We start from the raw sequence: 16855 nt of genomic DNA on the forward strand, positions 1-16855 counted from the left end.
AGACATTGTGCAAGGCGTGTGTGCAAGTCGTGCCTGCGGCTCTGTCCACCCGGGTCAGTCCACATTGAAGACATTGTGCAAGGTGTGCGTGCAAGTCATGCTTGCGGCTCCGTCCACCCGCGTCAGTCCACATTGAAGACATTGTGCAAGGCGTGCGTGCAAGTCGTGCGTATGGCTGCGTCCACCCGCGTCAGTTCACATTGAAGACATTGTGCAAGGCGTGACACAGTAACTCAAAGTGCATGTCAGGCTGCATTACCGGTGTGTGTATGTGGGTAAACATGTGAATTTGTATGTTTCATTTAGTGGCACCCACTCCCAGGCAGGGCAGGTTGTCATGGGGACAGATCCAATTGTTGGCTGGACACATAACCACTGTGTTTGATAACAGTACATTTCAGTGCATGAGGCATGTACACAGTTCCCGGTGTACATTGTGTATGTCATGTGACATACACCCTGACTCTTCAGTGGAATGGTAGGTGCCTCACAGAGTGTCACAGTGCCACATATGTGAAGTTCATCCACAGTATGTGTGCATTTCCATGCAGAGATGACTCAGATTTAATGTGCTCAATGTCAAATGTTCACAACATCCCTGTCTATTGTCAATGTGAGTTGATGTTGCGTCTGTGTGTCACAGACATCCATGTGTGAGCTGGCATGAAATCAGGGGGCACTTCATATATGTGTCATGTGTGCGTTGTGTTGTGCATATGGGACGCCACATCATAATGGTGTCCATGTTGCGACACAAGGTCCTTGTGTGTGTCTGTCAGGAACCTGTGATGTGTGGTAGACATCTGTCCTCTCTAGTCACTGTGGTGTGTGTCTGATATGTGACACTCGTACTGATGTATTGTGACGGAGCCCATTGATTGCTCACAACACAACAGGGACCTTGTTGTGTGGCCCTGTAGAGCTGGGATGTCAGATGATGGGCATGTATCTGATATGTATTTCCATACCCAACAGCACACACATCATGTTCTTGTGTCCTGTAATGTGGTATCATGTGCTATTTGTCATGTACACTGGCAAATAGATAGGGGGAATGACAAACCGTCTTTGCTCTCCTATGTACTGCAGGAGACCAAATGTCCACAGACCATTCCCGGACCTGGAAACCATGGTTGAACATGACTGCATACGACAGTACCGCTTCACCAGGCCACAGATTGAAGAATGGGCGGAGCAGTTGGCCCCACATCTGCAACCTGGCCGGAAATACCCTCCAGCGCTGACCCCCAAGGTGAAGGTGTTGGCAGCCCTACACCTTTTTGCCACCGGCACTTTCCAGCACACTGTTGCTACTGCTGGTGGGATGTCACAGACTATGTTCAGCCATGTGCTTCGGGATGTGATGGAGGCAAAGTTGCATTTCTTCGACCAGTACACCCATTTCCCCAAAGCACAACAACTAGCTGACATCAAGGGGGACTTCTATGCCCTGGGCAGGATGCCACATGTCATTGGCTCCATCGATGGGACACATGTGGCCTTGGTACAACCGCAGGCACATGAGCAGACGTACAGGAACCATTTTCACTCTATAAATGCTCTTGTGGTTTATTTGGCGGACATGAGCATTTCCCATGTGTGTTCAAGGTTCCCGGGCCCTGAGCACGATGCCTACATAATGAGGAGTAGTCGCATCCCAACGATAATTGCACAAATGCAGTACCATCGTTCCTGGCTTGTCGGTGTGTACTAACTGCTTACCATTGTGTGTGTTTGCTAAAGTTGATTCGCACCCTATTTTCACGCTCAACTAATGTGCAATTGTCTCTCTGTAGGTGACTCCAGATACTCCAACATGCCGTGGTTGCTGACACTTCAGGAACCCTGTGACACCAGCGGAGATGCGCTACAATAAGGCACATGGTCGGACCAGGAGAGTGATTGAGTGGACATTTGGCAACCTGAAAAGCAGATTCCTCTGCCTGGTCAAGACAGGAGGGGCCCTCCCATATGTACCTGCGTAGGTGTGCAGGATCATCATTATGTGCTGCATGCTACACAACCTGGCAGTGCGGAAGCGGTTGCCTTTCATCCAGGATGACGATGACCAACCTCCGCCAGCCGTGGAGGATCCTGTCCTGGGGCATGATGCCAGTGATGATGAGGGTGATGGTGATGTCCGGAGCCAGCTGATCCAGAACTTCTTCTCATGATAGTCAGTATACAGGTATGTGTTGTCAAAGTATTGTGTGTGCATGACCATTGTTGGTGGTGCACTGGTGCTGATTGAGTGTGGTTGTATTCTACTTGTCAGGATGCTTGCTGTGATGTGTCCTTTCTGGTAGTCTATACTCCCAAACAGTGTTTACCTGATTGTTAGGATGCGTCTGGGTAGTTAGTGTTTTGTTTTGGGCATGTATATTGTTGTTGTTTGCTGTAAATCTGTGTTTTTGATTGTGTTTTCTGTCTGTCCATCACAGGGTTCTTTGGATGCTGTGTGGTGCGGTTTAAACCCCAAGACACAGATCATTGTTCCAGAGTGCAAGTACTAGTTGTCCCAACCAATGATGTGCCACACACCCCTGGACTTTCATCGTTCACCACATGTTTAATTTTCTGATCACTGTCATGTGAGGTTAACGTGCATCAGTTGTGGAATTCTTCCAATGCGATAATTTAATAAACCTGCACTTCACTTTGTGATGTGCTTTGTGTGTGTCCACACATCCATCAGTAATTCGCTTCCTGTACCTGTAGGCTGCTTGCCAATGACCCAGGATGGGTGTTGTGTGTGCATGTCACTGTATTTCCTGTTGACATCAGTGTTGACGATGAGTTAGGGGCCCTGGTGAGTATGTGTTGTGTTGTCCTAGTGGTGTGTCTCCCTCATATGTGTCACATTCACTTGACTCACATAACGGTGTTCGCATTGCTGTATCAGTTTGCATGCACAGTGTTCCTTAGCAGCTCATCATCGCCATGGCACAAAGCAAGTAGGAATCACGACAGAGGTAAGTATTGTGTGATTGTGAATTTATTTCCAAACATGTTTAAGGATGGTGAACGGAATTTGCAGTGCTGTACAATGTGATGGTAATCTAAAGTTCACAGGTGAGCCGGTAGTCTTGGTAGTTGAAATGTCCAGAGTAGAATCCACAGTCATTTGGTGCATTGTCGCAACTTTGACCCTCCATGTGAAGTGGGTGATTTGGATGTAGGCCGACAAGGTCAACTGGTTTGCACACAAAGGACGTTAACAGGAGCAGGTGTTGGGTGCATGGGGGATATGCATGGCCATCAGCGTCTCAATTGCCCTTCTTCGGACGATCCCTCTTCTTTCTCGGGGGACCCTCATGTGCAGGCTGCTGCAGTGCCGAGGACTCTCCACCAGAGTCCTCCTCCCTCCATGTGGCTGTTGCGGATGTTGAGGCATCAGATGCTGTGGGCGCATAGCTAGGTGTGGTCAGGTTGGTACTGATCTGGCAGAGGCATGTCAGTATGTTCCTATGCACCGCTGTTAGTTCATCCAATTTGTCCCACTTGGACTCCACCCGGGCCATGTGGGAGTCCAAGCGGGCATGATGGCAGCCCGCTGTTCTTTGAGTTCCTTGAGGATTCCCACGACCTGTCCAAACCCTCCGGTGCTTTCCTAGTACGCATCTAAGATGCGTTCCAGGTGTGGCTCATCATGCAATCCAGCTCCCTCGGCAGGCAGTGTCATCTGCCTGCCCACCCTCCCACCGCCCGACCCACACGGGCAGGACCTGCCGTGGCTGGCCTAGCCGACACTGGGTCCCCTTGAGTGTTCGCGCCGGTGGTGTTGTCCCTTGCTTCCGGGGGGCCCTGTGTACCTGTCCTGTTGTTGTTCTGGGGCCTGGGCCTGTCCGTGTCGGCATGAGGACTCTGTCTGGTGTCCGATGTGGCAGGAGTGGTTGAGGGGGCTGCTGATGTTACTGCTGCTGGGGCTGCACAATGGCTCACGCCGGAGGTGCCAGGTCGATCAAGGTAGTCGTCCGAAGAGGACGGAGAGTGATCCACGCCGGGGAGCTCAGGGCCTGCCAGAGTCTGGGACTGGGACTGTTCCTCAGGACCATAGTTAGAGGGATTGGGCACAGAAGGTGTGTGTGTTACAGTTCAGCTGCTGTGAGTTGCATGCCTCCTCAGATGCAGTCCAGGTTAGCCATTGTGTTTGGGGAGTCCATGACAGTGAATTATGTGTTGTGTGAATGATGCCTAGAACGCAGACCGATATGGGATTGAAATGCAGCTCACAACTGCAAATTTTTTTAATGACACCATGCTACAGTGTCAGCTATGTGTGTGTCCATTCTAGTCACTGTCAGGTGTACACTGTCAATGATGTATAGGTGACATTGTGTGAGCTTGTTGCTATGTACTATGTCTACATCTCCCCAATTGCCAACTATAAGACACACCTTCACAGCCCTGTCAGGGGTTATCACGGGAACACTGCATGTCCAGAGAGTAGGAGGATACCTACAGTTCCAATGGCTGTGAGTGTAGATGTGTTTGAGTTGACCAGTGCATAGGTGTGACTTGCAGACAATTCATACATCATGACCATGTGTCATCCATCTTGGCAAGGCATTTACTTTTGGAGTGACTGGTCCCAAGGGTGCCCTTTGTTCTGGCTGAGAAGGTAGGCTTTGAGGTGGCATTAATAGCATTTGGAGTCATTGCAGGACCTCCTTCACCCACAGAGGCCAGCAAATCCATGCTTCCTTTGCAGGGAGTCACAATTTACGTTCAGGATGTCTGGCATTGGTGTCCTGTTGTCAGTTAGAGGCCAAGGCCCAGCATGGCCTTGTGCTCCCCACAGCAGAGCCTAGTGTCAGCCATCTTGGCAGTACTTTTGCACTCCCTGTGAGGCGAGCATGGTTCAGTGCGAGCTTGCAGGGACATGTGGGTGGGGGACTGGTGGCTGCGACTGCAACTCCCATCATGCTTTTGGCTGCACCCACCTTCCCACAATACCTGTGCTGCCTTCCTGCAAATCTTTTTCCTTATGTGGTGGTGTGCCTGTGCTGACAGTTTGGCAGGCAGTGGTGTCCTGGTGTTTGTTTGCACTGAAGTCCTGAAAAGCCCATGTCCTTCACATAGCAGAACCCAGTGTGGTCAATCTTTGTGGGATATTCAAATGGATTCTGAGGGGATGCATTAGACCAGGTGGGTTGGATGTAGTTTGTGTTAAGGGGTGTGTGTGTGTGTGTTTGCAAGTGCCTGCTGGTAGTTGTAGTCAGAGCTGGCAGTTCTCCTCCCCCAGTCCAGACCTCACACCATGCAGCATGCGTCCATTGCAGGGAGTAGTGGTCACCTTTCAGGAGGTCTGGCAATGGTGTCCTGTTGTCAGTTAGAGGCCAAGGCCCAGCATTGCCTTATGCTCCCCACAGCAGGGCCTAGTGGCAGCCATCTTGGCAGTACTTTTGCACTTCATTTGAGGTGAGCATGGTTCAGTGCGAGCTTGCAGGGACATGTGGGTGGGGGACTGGTGGCTGTGACTGCAACTCCCATCATGCTTTTTGCTACATGCACATTCCCAGCAGCCCAACCTTCCTTCATTTTAACTTAGCTTTACTGTGAGGTGGTGTGACAGTGGTGGCAAAATGGATGACAGTGTTTGTTGGTTATTTATGGTCATGCCTTGCAGTGTTGGTCTTTAGGTTTGCACATTTTAGGACGTAGTTCCATATTACTGTGGGATGGCAGGTATTGTGTTTGTGTAACTGATATACACATCACAGGATACTTGCCTCTCCATTGCTATGGCTTTGCTGGTGGTAATTTGTTTCACAGTTCCCTTGACAGTGCTATATGTGTGGTGCCACACAATTTTGAGTGAATTGGTTGTGTATTCACCAGGCTCTGGTATTCCTGTTAATCCATGCATGCTCTCCGGTGGTAGGATGGCCCGCACCTTCTCCTCCCAGGACCTGAAGTGCGTTGGTTTGGCAGGAGGGCCACTGCCATTCTGCCTGCTCAGGGTGTGTTCCCTGTAAATGAGCTTCTTGGTCCTCCTGCGCACATCATAATGCCTGTTCTGTATATCAACCTTTGTGCGCAAACAAGGTGCTTGTGCTTTGACCTTGTCGACAATCCTCTCCCACATCTTGGTTTTCTGTGACATGGGGGTCTGTTGGACCAATGTGCCAAAAAACTGTGGCTCTACACTGAGTATTTCGTTAATCATGACTTCCAACTCACTATCTGTGAACTTTGGATTCTTCTTGGGGGACATGGTGCTGGGTGGTTGTGGGGATTGATGGGAGGTGTGTATGTGAGTGTGGTGGGTGTGAGTTTGTCAGTGAATATGTGATTTAGTTTTTAAGTGGTGCAAATGGTGTAGTTGTGTGGTGTGGGACTTGCGGTGTGTCTCTGCAATGTGGTGGTGGTGTCTGCTGTCCTATGTCTGTAGTTTGCAAAGGATCATTGTAGGGCTTTCTTGCCATTATATAGGTGGAGTTGTGGGTGTGTCTTTGTTCCTTTTTTTATTTTTATTTATTGGCTTTTTCATTTGTTTTTTGGGCTTTTTTTGTGACTTTTCCTTTGCTTTTGTTGTGCATGATGGAGACGTTTGTTTGACCATGTTGGACGCTGCCAGTGGCTCGCGCGGTGTAACCCGAGTCTGTCACACTGATATTCTGCTGTTTTTGACATTGTCGTATGCCTCGGACGCAGAGGGATCTGTTGTTTGCTAGTCACTATTTGCTGTGCGTCTCGGTTTTCATGATCGTGCTCCATGCGAGTCAGTCTCAATTCACATGTTTGGCATCGTACTGCGTGGCTCGTGCATCGTGGGTACGTTTTGATCTCATCAATTCCTGGTGCGTGTTGGTCGGTAGGATTCCCGGTCATTTTACTGGCGAATCACTGATTTTCGTACGGGTCGGTCATTTGGCTCATGTTCTGTGTGAGTGGGTTGTAATTCACACATGTTGCATCATTCTGCGCGGGTCATACGGTGGCGGTCCGTGTCGTTCTCCGTTCCCGGTCCGTGTCAGTCGGTACGTTTTCCAGACGGAATCGACCCCATAATGTTAAAATAAATTAAACATATACATATATAAAAAAAAAATATACATACTTACTCCACAGAGTGTAACAGTATAGAAAGTGTTGGATAGCATAGGGGTAAAAATTTATATTCCCACTCCAGGGAGTGCAACAGTAGGGAAAGTTTTGGATAGCGTAGAGGTAAAAATTATTATTCCCACTCCAGAGAGTGCAACATTAGGGAAAGTTTTGGATAGCGTAGGGGAAAAAATTGCTATTCCCACTCCAAAGAGTGCAACAGTAGGGACAGTGTTGGATAGCGTAGGGGTAAAATTACTATTCCCACTCCAAAGAGTGCAACAGTAGGGAAATTTTGAAAAGCGTTGGGGTTAAAATTACATACTTATAAATTAAATAATTTTTGTAATTAAATATTGATTTCTTAATAAATTAACAATAAATTAATTAAAAATACCAATAAATTAAAATTAATAATTACTTTAATAACATTAAATTACTTCCTACCCTATTCCCCAATAAACACACAACCCACTCTGCATAAAATTTCACACAATTAATTTAATTATCAATTATTTAATTATTCAAAATGAATTACCAATTAATGATTAATTAACAATAAATGAATTATCAATACCAATAAGGTGCCGATTCCGATCCGTTAAAAATAATTTGCGTATGACCCGTATCCGTATTTGTTTACGTACGAGTCGGAGAAGCACCATACAAACGGCCAAGTACGATTAGTCCGTGAAAAATATCTACGAATAGCGTCGGGAAAAGTCTACGAGAGTGCGTCGGAAAGTGTTCACGTCCGAATATCGTCGGGAAAAGTGTACGAAAGTGATCCGGACATTTTTACGTGAGAATCGTAAAACACAAGTCCGAGCGCGCAAGTACGATCCCGACCGTCCGTCCGAATACACAATCGCACGTAAAAAGGCCCGTACGGAGCCAACGCAGTAGCACACATGTACACGGGTAAACTCATGCCCGTGTACGAGGCGTACAGCCCCCACCCCAAAAATATGTCAGCACCGTACACCACCCTGTCCGCACTGCACCCCAGCCCCGCAACTGTACGCACCGTACCCCCATGTACGCGCCGTACCCCCATGTACGCGTCTTACCCCCCCTGTCCGCACTGTACCCCAGCCCCGCACCTGTACACGCCATACCCCCATGTACGTGCCGTACCCCCCCCTGTAGGTGCATCACCCCCGCATGTACGCGCTGTACCTCCGCATGTACGCGCCGCATCCCAGGGCCGCATGTGTACGCACCATACCCCCACCGCATGTACGCACCTTACCCCCCATGTACGCGCCGTACCTCCGCATGTACACGCCGTACCCCAGGGCCGCACGTGTACGCACCGTACCCCCACCGCATGTACGCGCCTTACACCCCCATGTACGCGCCATACCTCCGCATGTACTCGCCGTACCCCAGGGCCGCACCTGTACGCACCGTACCCCCACCGCATGTACGCGCCCTCCCCCCATGTATGCGCCCCCCTCCCCCCATGTACGCGCCGTCCCCCCCACCCATGTACGTGCCGTACCTCCGCATGTACGCGCCGTACCCCAGGGCCGCACATGTGTACGCACCGAACCCCCACCGCATGTACGCGCCGCACTCCAACACTGTACCCCAGCACCCTCACCCAGCATCGCGTATGTACGGGTCGTACCTACACGAGAATGACTCTTACAGAACCAGGACACTGTAAAACAGCACAAGGAGGGTCAATTCGACCTGCACAACACCACAAAACACGTCTACATGACAAAATACATCTCAATGACTGACCTGGCACATCCAAACAGGCAAACAGAGGCCCCAAATCACAACCACCACTTATAACACACCCACCAAAATTCAAACACAGCCACACCCAAAAATGGACCAATAAAAAGGGCCCACACACACAACCCATGAGCCTTTGCAACAGACCCACTGCTGCCAGACCCTACTGAGAAACAACTCCACATAGAAACTACTCCACAATACTCATACCTCCACTACACCTTCACTCACACACCTTCACACAACCACCTCCACAAACATCCCCCTCTTCACATTCACACACACACCGTCCCATTCACACCCACACACCCACTACCATCCACACCCACACCCCACACCATGCCCACAGACAAGAATCCAAAGTTCACAACGGCGGAGCTGGACCTCCTTGTCAACGAAGTCATCAGAGTCGAGCCACAGCTGTTTGGAACATTGGTCAGACAGACCAACATAGCTGAAAAATCTGCCATGTGGCAGAGGATTGTCGACAAGGTGAATGCTGTTGCGCCCATCCGAAGGACCAGGCATGAATGCCAAGCCAGGTGGTACGATCTGCGCAGGGCGGTCAAGAGGAAAATGAATGAAGAATATGCCCAGACTAACATCACTGGAGGTGGGCTGCCCCGCAGACCCATACACTACCATCCCTGGGAGGAGAAGGTAATGGCCCTGCTACCGCCGGTGGGAGTACTCGGAGTCGAAGGAGTCGCAGAGCCTGGTGAGTACATGTTGGACCTGTCAGCCCTAGGGTGGTCTCCCCATCTATTTTTGATCGCGCCTCATTTTTTCCACCCTCATTTTTATGTTGGACTTAGGTCTTCGGGCGCCTTTTCATTGCCAATCAGTGTTAAGGTGCAGGTTCTCCCTTCTCCCAAGATGGCTGCCACAGGCCCCTGCTACTGCAGAGTGGTCTTCATTAGTAGCACCCTAGCTGCCAGGAGCAGGCTGGAACCCCACAACAATGTTGCAACACTAGCCCGCCTTTTTTGTCCCATAGGTAGAATGGGGGAGCTCCTAGATTGTGCTGGAACCTTCTAGAAGGGAGGTGTGGTTTTTACTTTTGCCACCTTGGATAGAGGTCACCTGACCTAGGGCTACTTAACAGAGGGAGGGAACTTTTTCTAGTCAGTTGGCCAGTGGGAGTAAAGCAGACCTGGGGAAAATCCACGCAGGAGTGTAGGCGGTAGGGCCTAGCCAGGGACTTATGCCTCTGAAAGTGACAGGACTTAGGTACTGCCTTTTAAGTGAGTGAGGGATCCTGTACAGCCCACTGATCTAGCCCAGTGATAGGAGAACCCAGGGTCCATCTGCTAAACTTGACTAGGAAGGAACTAGTCACCAACTCAATCCCTACCCCAAGGAACAGAACCCCCCAAGGGCGCCAGTGGCATCTGCGCCGCAAGAACTGAATGCTGAAACTTTATGCCAGAACTGAATGCTGAAACCGATCGCTGAAACTGCATGACAAAACTGAATACTGAAACTTCACGTTACGATTGAATGCTGAACTGCTGGGGATCAACCAGGTCTTAGCGCTGTGACCCCTGCACTCCCTGACCTGGCCTGAGATTCCCTGCATCCATCCACATTGAGCGCTGAGCGCTGCCGCTTAATTTGACCCACCCCCCTGACGCGGGCACCAGAGCGCTCTCACCGCCGTGGCCCGGAGGCCGGAAGCTTGCACCATCACCACGTTGAGGCCCGCGGAGAAGCCCGGGGCCCCATCACTGCTGTCGCAGCAGCTGGCAGAGGTGTGAGAGGCCGTGACCGGCCCCCGTCGCTGAGGGATCGACTGCGGAGTCCGAAGCGGCGAAGAACGCCTGCCGCAGTGAAGACTCCTCGGACGCCGAGATCAAGGTAACCCCCGGGGGCTGGGAGGTAGCGTGGCCGTGTGGAGGCCTGGGACTCACCCCCCTGCTCCCCGGGAGGCTTGGGAAGGACCCGGTGTGCCCCCTGTCGAGCGGGAGCGGCACCGCACTCTGAGACTCGGTATCCCCTCCGCGGGACTCCCTCTGCTCATTGGAGACTCTGATTCCCCTCCGTGGGATTGCCCCCCTTGCTGCTAGACTGCTGCGTTCAAGGGGACCAAGTGCTTAAGGCCTGATTATTACGAGTGGCGCTGTATTCTTAAGCTCTGCTCACCAAGGCTTAATGTTTGATTATTACGAGTAGCGCTGGATTCTTAAGCTCTGCTCACCAAGGCTTAATGTTTGATTATTACGAGTAGCGCTGTATTCTTAAGTTCTACTCAGAAGTGTGTAATGTTTGGTTATTACGAGTAGCGCTGTGTTCCTAAACTCCGCTCTGAAGTGCCCAATGCTGGATTATTACGAGTAGTGTTGTGTCCTTGAGTTCTGCCCTGAAGGGCTAAGTGTCCGATTAGTACCAGTAGCGCTGGATCCTCAAGTTCGGCTCTTAAGCGCTAGGAGCCTTCCATGTGTGGCACTACGTTCTCCAGCCCCATTTCAAAGCGCTGATAATCGCTAGATACCGCGCAAGGTACCATGGCAGATTGAAACGCTAGTGGTGGGAGGGGCGCAGCGCGCTGGTTAACCGCTGTGTTCACCGTTCCCCCAGGCTCGCCAGGTATTACCAATGGGACTATGATGAGTTGCTGATGAATCTGACGCCAATGTATTCAGGTACTGCATATTGCATCATAATGAATTGCTGGTGAATCTGACGCTAATGTATTCAGGTACTGCCTAGGGCACCATAATGAAATACTAGTGAATCTACTGTTAATATATTCAAGTAATGCCCCTTGCCATCTCATGAACTGCATTTGCATCTAACTACTTAGATAAACTTGTTTCATTTTCATTGAACCTACTGTGTGGCGTCCCTTATTGTGTGCGTTTCCTGCTTCAGGGGATGTGTGTGTTGTATGGTCGCTTTACACTTAAGCCTTTGGGTGCCCAGCCGCTCGAGTCACGTTACCCCCTTAGGGCTTGGTGACCCCAGGTCTTACATTGGTGGCGAGCGGTGGGATTAGGACCTGTGATCATACAGCACCCTCCCGTGAAGCGGAGGGCGCCACAATGAAACGCCTATTGTATTGAAGCACTGCAACTGTTATTACTGCACTGATTACATTCCACTGTCCAGACTGAGGGTGTAGAAATCCTGGTTAGCTTGCAACTGTCACCCATCTCCTAGAATTTTTCTTCTTCCTTAGTATCTAGGTCCCCACCTGTCACGATGGAGTTCCGGTTAGCCGACCTCGAGGGGTACACTGTAAGGCAACTGAGGGAATTCAGGCAGGGGATGGGGGTGCCTGGGGTGCGGAGGGCCAAAGGACCGGAACTCCGTACCGCCTTAAGGGCATGGGTAGAGGCCCACCCAGAAGGGAGAGAGGATGAGGGACAGGAGGCGCCAGATGCACCTCAGGAGGAGAGCGCCCAGGAAGTACTAGACATACTAAATGTAGATGTGTCTGAAAATGTGCCCCCAGGGAGACGTTCTGGGGCCAGTAGTAGGACAGGGTCTATGACGAGCGCGTCTCCAGAGGAGTATGAGGATAGGAGGGAGGAGAGGCAGTTAAAGTGGGAGCTGGCCAAGTTGGAACAAGAGAGAGAAAGGGAATTGGCCAGATTGGAACAAGAGAGAGAAAACAAGAGATGGGCAATGGAGGAAAAGAAGCTGGCGCACGAGCTTCAGCTGAAGGAGTTGGAGCTGCGCGCCCTCCAGTTAAATGTGTCCAATAAGGACAATGGTGGCAGCGTACCAAGAGAATCCCAAGAGTCAAAATTTTATTTGCCCAAAGAAGTCATTGCCAGCTACACAGTGGGGGACGATATTGCCAAGTGGTTGGAGGCATACGAGGTGGCCTTGACAGCCCATGGGATTCCCGAGAGCAATTGGGGAGGGGGCTTGTATCGCTATATACCTCCCAATGTCAGGGACACCCTGTTATACTTAGCCAAGGCGGATCAGGTCAGGTTTGCCCCCATGAAGGAGGCCTTACTCAAGAAATTTGGTCTCAACCCCGAGAGGTACAGGCAGAAGTTCCGTGGCAGCCATAAGCTGTCCACACAGAATTGGGTGGATTTTTTTGACTATGCCCGTAAGGCACTAGATGGTTGGTTGCGTGGCAGCGAGGTTCAGGACTACCAAGGGTTGTACAATCTTTTTTTAAGGGAGCACCTCTTGGATAAGTGCTTTCCGGAGCTGCGCCAACATCTGGTGGACCGCAAGTTAATGGATCCCCGTGAGCTTGCGGAGGAGGCAGATATTTGGGTGAGCACCCGGGTGTCTCACAAGGGACCAGGGGGGGATGGCTCGAAAGGTGGACAGGGTTTCCCCCAGAAGAAAGAGGGGAGAGATAAAAAGGTGAAGTTTTCAAAACGCCCCCAAAATAAGTTTGGGAGAGGAGTGGGAACCCCACCCCCGTCCAATTCCACAAAACCCACTTACCCTGACAGGAGTCAGCAGCCAAGGATTGTGAGGTGCTACGAATGTGGGGAGATTGGACACTACAAAGGAGATCCCCAGTGTCGCAAGCGACCCCCAGCCCCACGGGGCGGGAAGAGCCCCGGGGTAAGTAGTGTAGCGCTTGGGGTGGAGCTGCCCTTAGATAGGGAAGGGGAGTGGACAGGCCCGACCCTGGTTTCTCTCGGGGATAGAGAGGTGGTCCCCGTAGTGTCCCTGCCCCCGAACACTGCTAAATATCAGCAGAGGGTGAAAGTTAACGGGGAGGAGGTGGAGGCTCTGAGGGACACAGATGCCAGCATGACCACTGTAGTGAGGCGGCTGGTGTCCCCAGACCAAGTAGTCCCCGAGGAGTTCCATCCGGCCGTATTGGCTGACGGCAGTGTGAGTCACTATCCAGTGGCTCGTGTTCCATTTGAATGGGGAGGAGTCAAAGGCCTACTGAGAGTTGCGGTGAGCCCTGCCTTGCCTGTGGGGTGCTTGCTAGGGAACGACCTGGAGCACACCAAGTGGAAAGATGTTGAGTTTCGAGCTCATACCGAGATGCTGGGATTACCAGGGTGGACATGCGTAGTCACGCGGTCCATGGCTGCCCGGCATGGAACTCACTTGGAGCCTGGAATTATGGCCCAACCCAACGCCAAATGTGGAAAGAAGAAGGTGGTAGAGGACACGCCCTGTGAGGTGGATGGGGAGGCCGCAGAGGTGCCCCCGGAGTCCGCGGAGGTGGATGTCGTTCCCGTGGTGGACTTGCTGACCCTTGCCGACTTGCATGTGGAAGGGGGGCCTACCCGGGAAGAATTTTGTCAGGCACAAAGGGCGTGCCCCACGCATGAAGGCATGCAGCGACAGGCCGAAGCCAAAGTGGCCAGTCAGGAGACGGGTGGATATCATGTGTATTGGGAGGATGGTCTCCTGTACAGTGAGCCTAAGGTGCCAGTGCATGGATCTTCGAGGGCCATAGTGGTCCCCCAATGCTACCGGGCCTTCCTGCTGGAGTTAGCGCACGAGATACCCTTAGCCGGACATCTGGGCCAGGACAAAACCTTTGCGCGGTTGGTCCCACATTTTTATTGGCCCAGGATGAGGATTGCCTCAGACACCTTTTGTAAGACCTGTAAGTCTTGCCAGGCAAGTGGCAAGACTGGGATTAAATTGAAGGTCCCTTTGGAACCGCTCCCAGTGGTCAGGACCCCTTTTGAGAGGGTCGGCATAGACATTGTTGGGCTGTTGGTCCCTCCGACCACAGCGGGACACCGGTTCATTCTGGTCTTAGTGGACCACGCCACTCGGTACCCAGAGGCTATTCCTCTGAGGACCATCACTGCACCGGTGGTGGCGCGGGCACTGTTGGGGATTTTTACCCGAGTGGGATTCCCCAAGGTCGTGGTGCCGGACAGGGGCACGACTTTCATGTCGGCCTATATGCAGGCCATGTGGAAGGAGTGTGGAGTGACCTACCGATTCTCCACTCCTTACCACCCCCAGACTAACGGGCTCGTGGAGCGCTTCAACAAAACCTTGAAGGGAATGATCCGGAGCCTGCCAGAGGGCTTGAGGCATAAATGGGACGTCCTCCTCCCCTGCTTGTTGTTCTCCTACCGGGAGGTACCGCAGAAGGGAGTCGGGTTCAGCCCGTTTGAGTTGCTCTATGGCCATCCCGTTAGGGGTCCCCTCAGTTTAGTGAAGGAGGGGTGGGAGAAGACTTCGCAGAAGCTTCCCCGTGACATTGTCAGCTACATGCTGGCGTTCGACAGCCAGATGGCCAAGCTGTGGAAGGCGGCCTCAGAGAACCTAGAGGCTAGCCAGACCGTTATGAAGGAGTGGTACGACCGCAACGCTCGGACTGTCGAGTTGGACGTTGGACAGAAGGTGTGGGTCATGGAACCTGGGGAGCTTTGTGCCCTCCAGGACCGGTGGACTGCTCCGTATGACATTGTGGAGCAACGAGGCCAGACCACATACGTAGTGGATCTAAAGACCCCCCGACAGCCCCTGAGGGTATTCCACGTCAACCGTCTGAAGCCGCACCATGAGCGATCAGAGCTTGCTCTCCTTATGGTGACGGATGGGAGCGAAGAGGAAGAGAGTGAAGCTCTTCCTGACCTTCTAGTGGTACAGGAGAAGGATGGCTCGGTAGAAGGTGTAGTCCTCTCCCCATCCTTGACCCCAGAGCAACAGAGGGACTGCCGCCATGTCCTGGGACAGTTCGCCTCGTTGTTCTCCCTCACGCCTGGAATCACTCATCTGTGTACCCATGATGTGGACACAGGGGACAGCCCCCCGGTGAAGAACAAGTCTTACCGGCTCTCTGACCGAGTGAGGGATAGCATCCAGCGTGAGGTAGCCAAGATGTTGGAGCTGGGGGTGATAGAACCTTCCAGCAGCCCGTGGGCTAGTCCGGTGGTGTTGGTGCCGAAAGCGGCCCCACCGGGTACCACACCTGAACTTTGGTTTTGTGTGGATTACAGGGGGTTGAACTCTGTCACGAAGACAGATGCTCACCCCATCCCACGAGCGGACGAGCTGGTGGACCGGCTGGGAGCAGCCCGGTACCTCAGCACCATTGACCTGACATCCGGATATTGGCAGATTGCCATGGCCGATGGAGCAAGGGAGAAGACAGCATTCTCTACCCCCGAGGGCCGCTTTCAGTTCCGAGTGATGCCCTTTGGGCTAAAAAATGCTCCGGCCACATTCCAGCGGTTAGTGAATCAGGTACTATCTGGTCTGGAGTCCTTCTCAGCGGCATACCTGGATGACATAGCTGTCTTCAGCAGCACCTGGGAGGACCATCTGCAGCACCTCCAGGAGGTATTGCAGGCGCTGCAGCGCGCTGGCCTAACCATTAAAGCCAGCAAGTGCCAGATTGGACAGGGATATGTCGTGTACCTGGGACACCTGGTGGGCGGAGGTAAGGTGCAACCCCTCCAGGCCAAAATAGAGACCATCTTGGCTTGGGAGCCCTCCAAGACCCAAACAGAGGTCCGAGCTTTCCTCGGCCTCACTGGGTATTACCGCCGGTTCGTCAAGGGATATGGTACCATCGTAACCCCCTTGACAGAATTAACCTCGAAGAAGCAACCTCGCAGGGTTATATGGACAGCTGCTTGCCAGGAGGCATTTGACACGCTGAAACATGCGATGTGTACCGCTCCAGTACTCACAACCCCAGATTTCAGTAAGGAATTCATTGTACAGACAGACGCCTCAGAGCACGGCATAGGTGCGGTGCTCTCGCAACTCAACACCGAGGGCCAAGATCAACCAGTGGCCTTCATCTCCAGAAGACTCCTCCCTCGGGAACGGCAATGGAGCACCATTGAGAGAGAAGCCTTCGCGGTGGTCTGGGCTCTGAAGAAGTTGAGGCCATATCTCTTTGGAACTCACTTCCTCATTCAGACTGACCACCGCCCCCTTCGCTGGCTCATGCCGATGAGAGGCGAAAACCCCAAGTTGTTGAGGTGGTCCCTTTCCCTACAGGGGATGGACTTTCGGGAGGAGCATCGGCCCGGAGTTGACCACGCCAATGCTGACGGTCTCTCCAGGTTTTTCCGCCTTAGCGATGAGAACTCCCTAGAGGTTGGGTAGCTCTCCCCTCTTTCGGCTGGGGGGGACGCGTGTT

This window comes from Triturus cristatus, chromosome 2_2 (genome assembly GCF_964204655.1).
Source record: "Triturus cristatus chromosome 2_2, aTriCri1.1, whole genome shotgun sequence".
Taxonomy (NCBI): domain Eukaryota; kingdom Metazoa; phylum Chordata; class Amphibia; order Caudata; family Salamandridae; genus Triturus; species Triturus cristatus.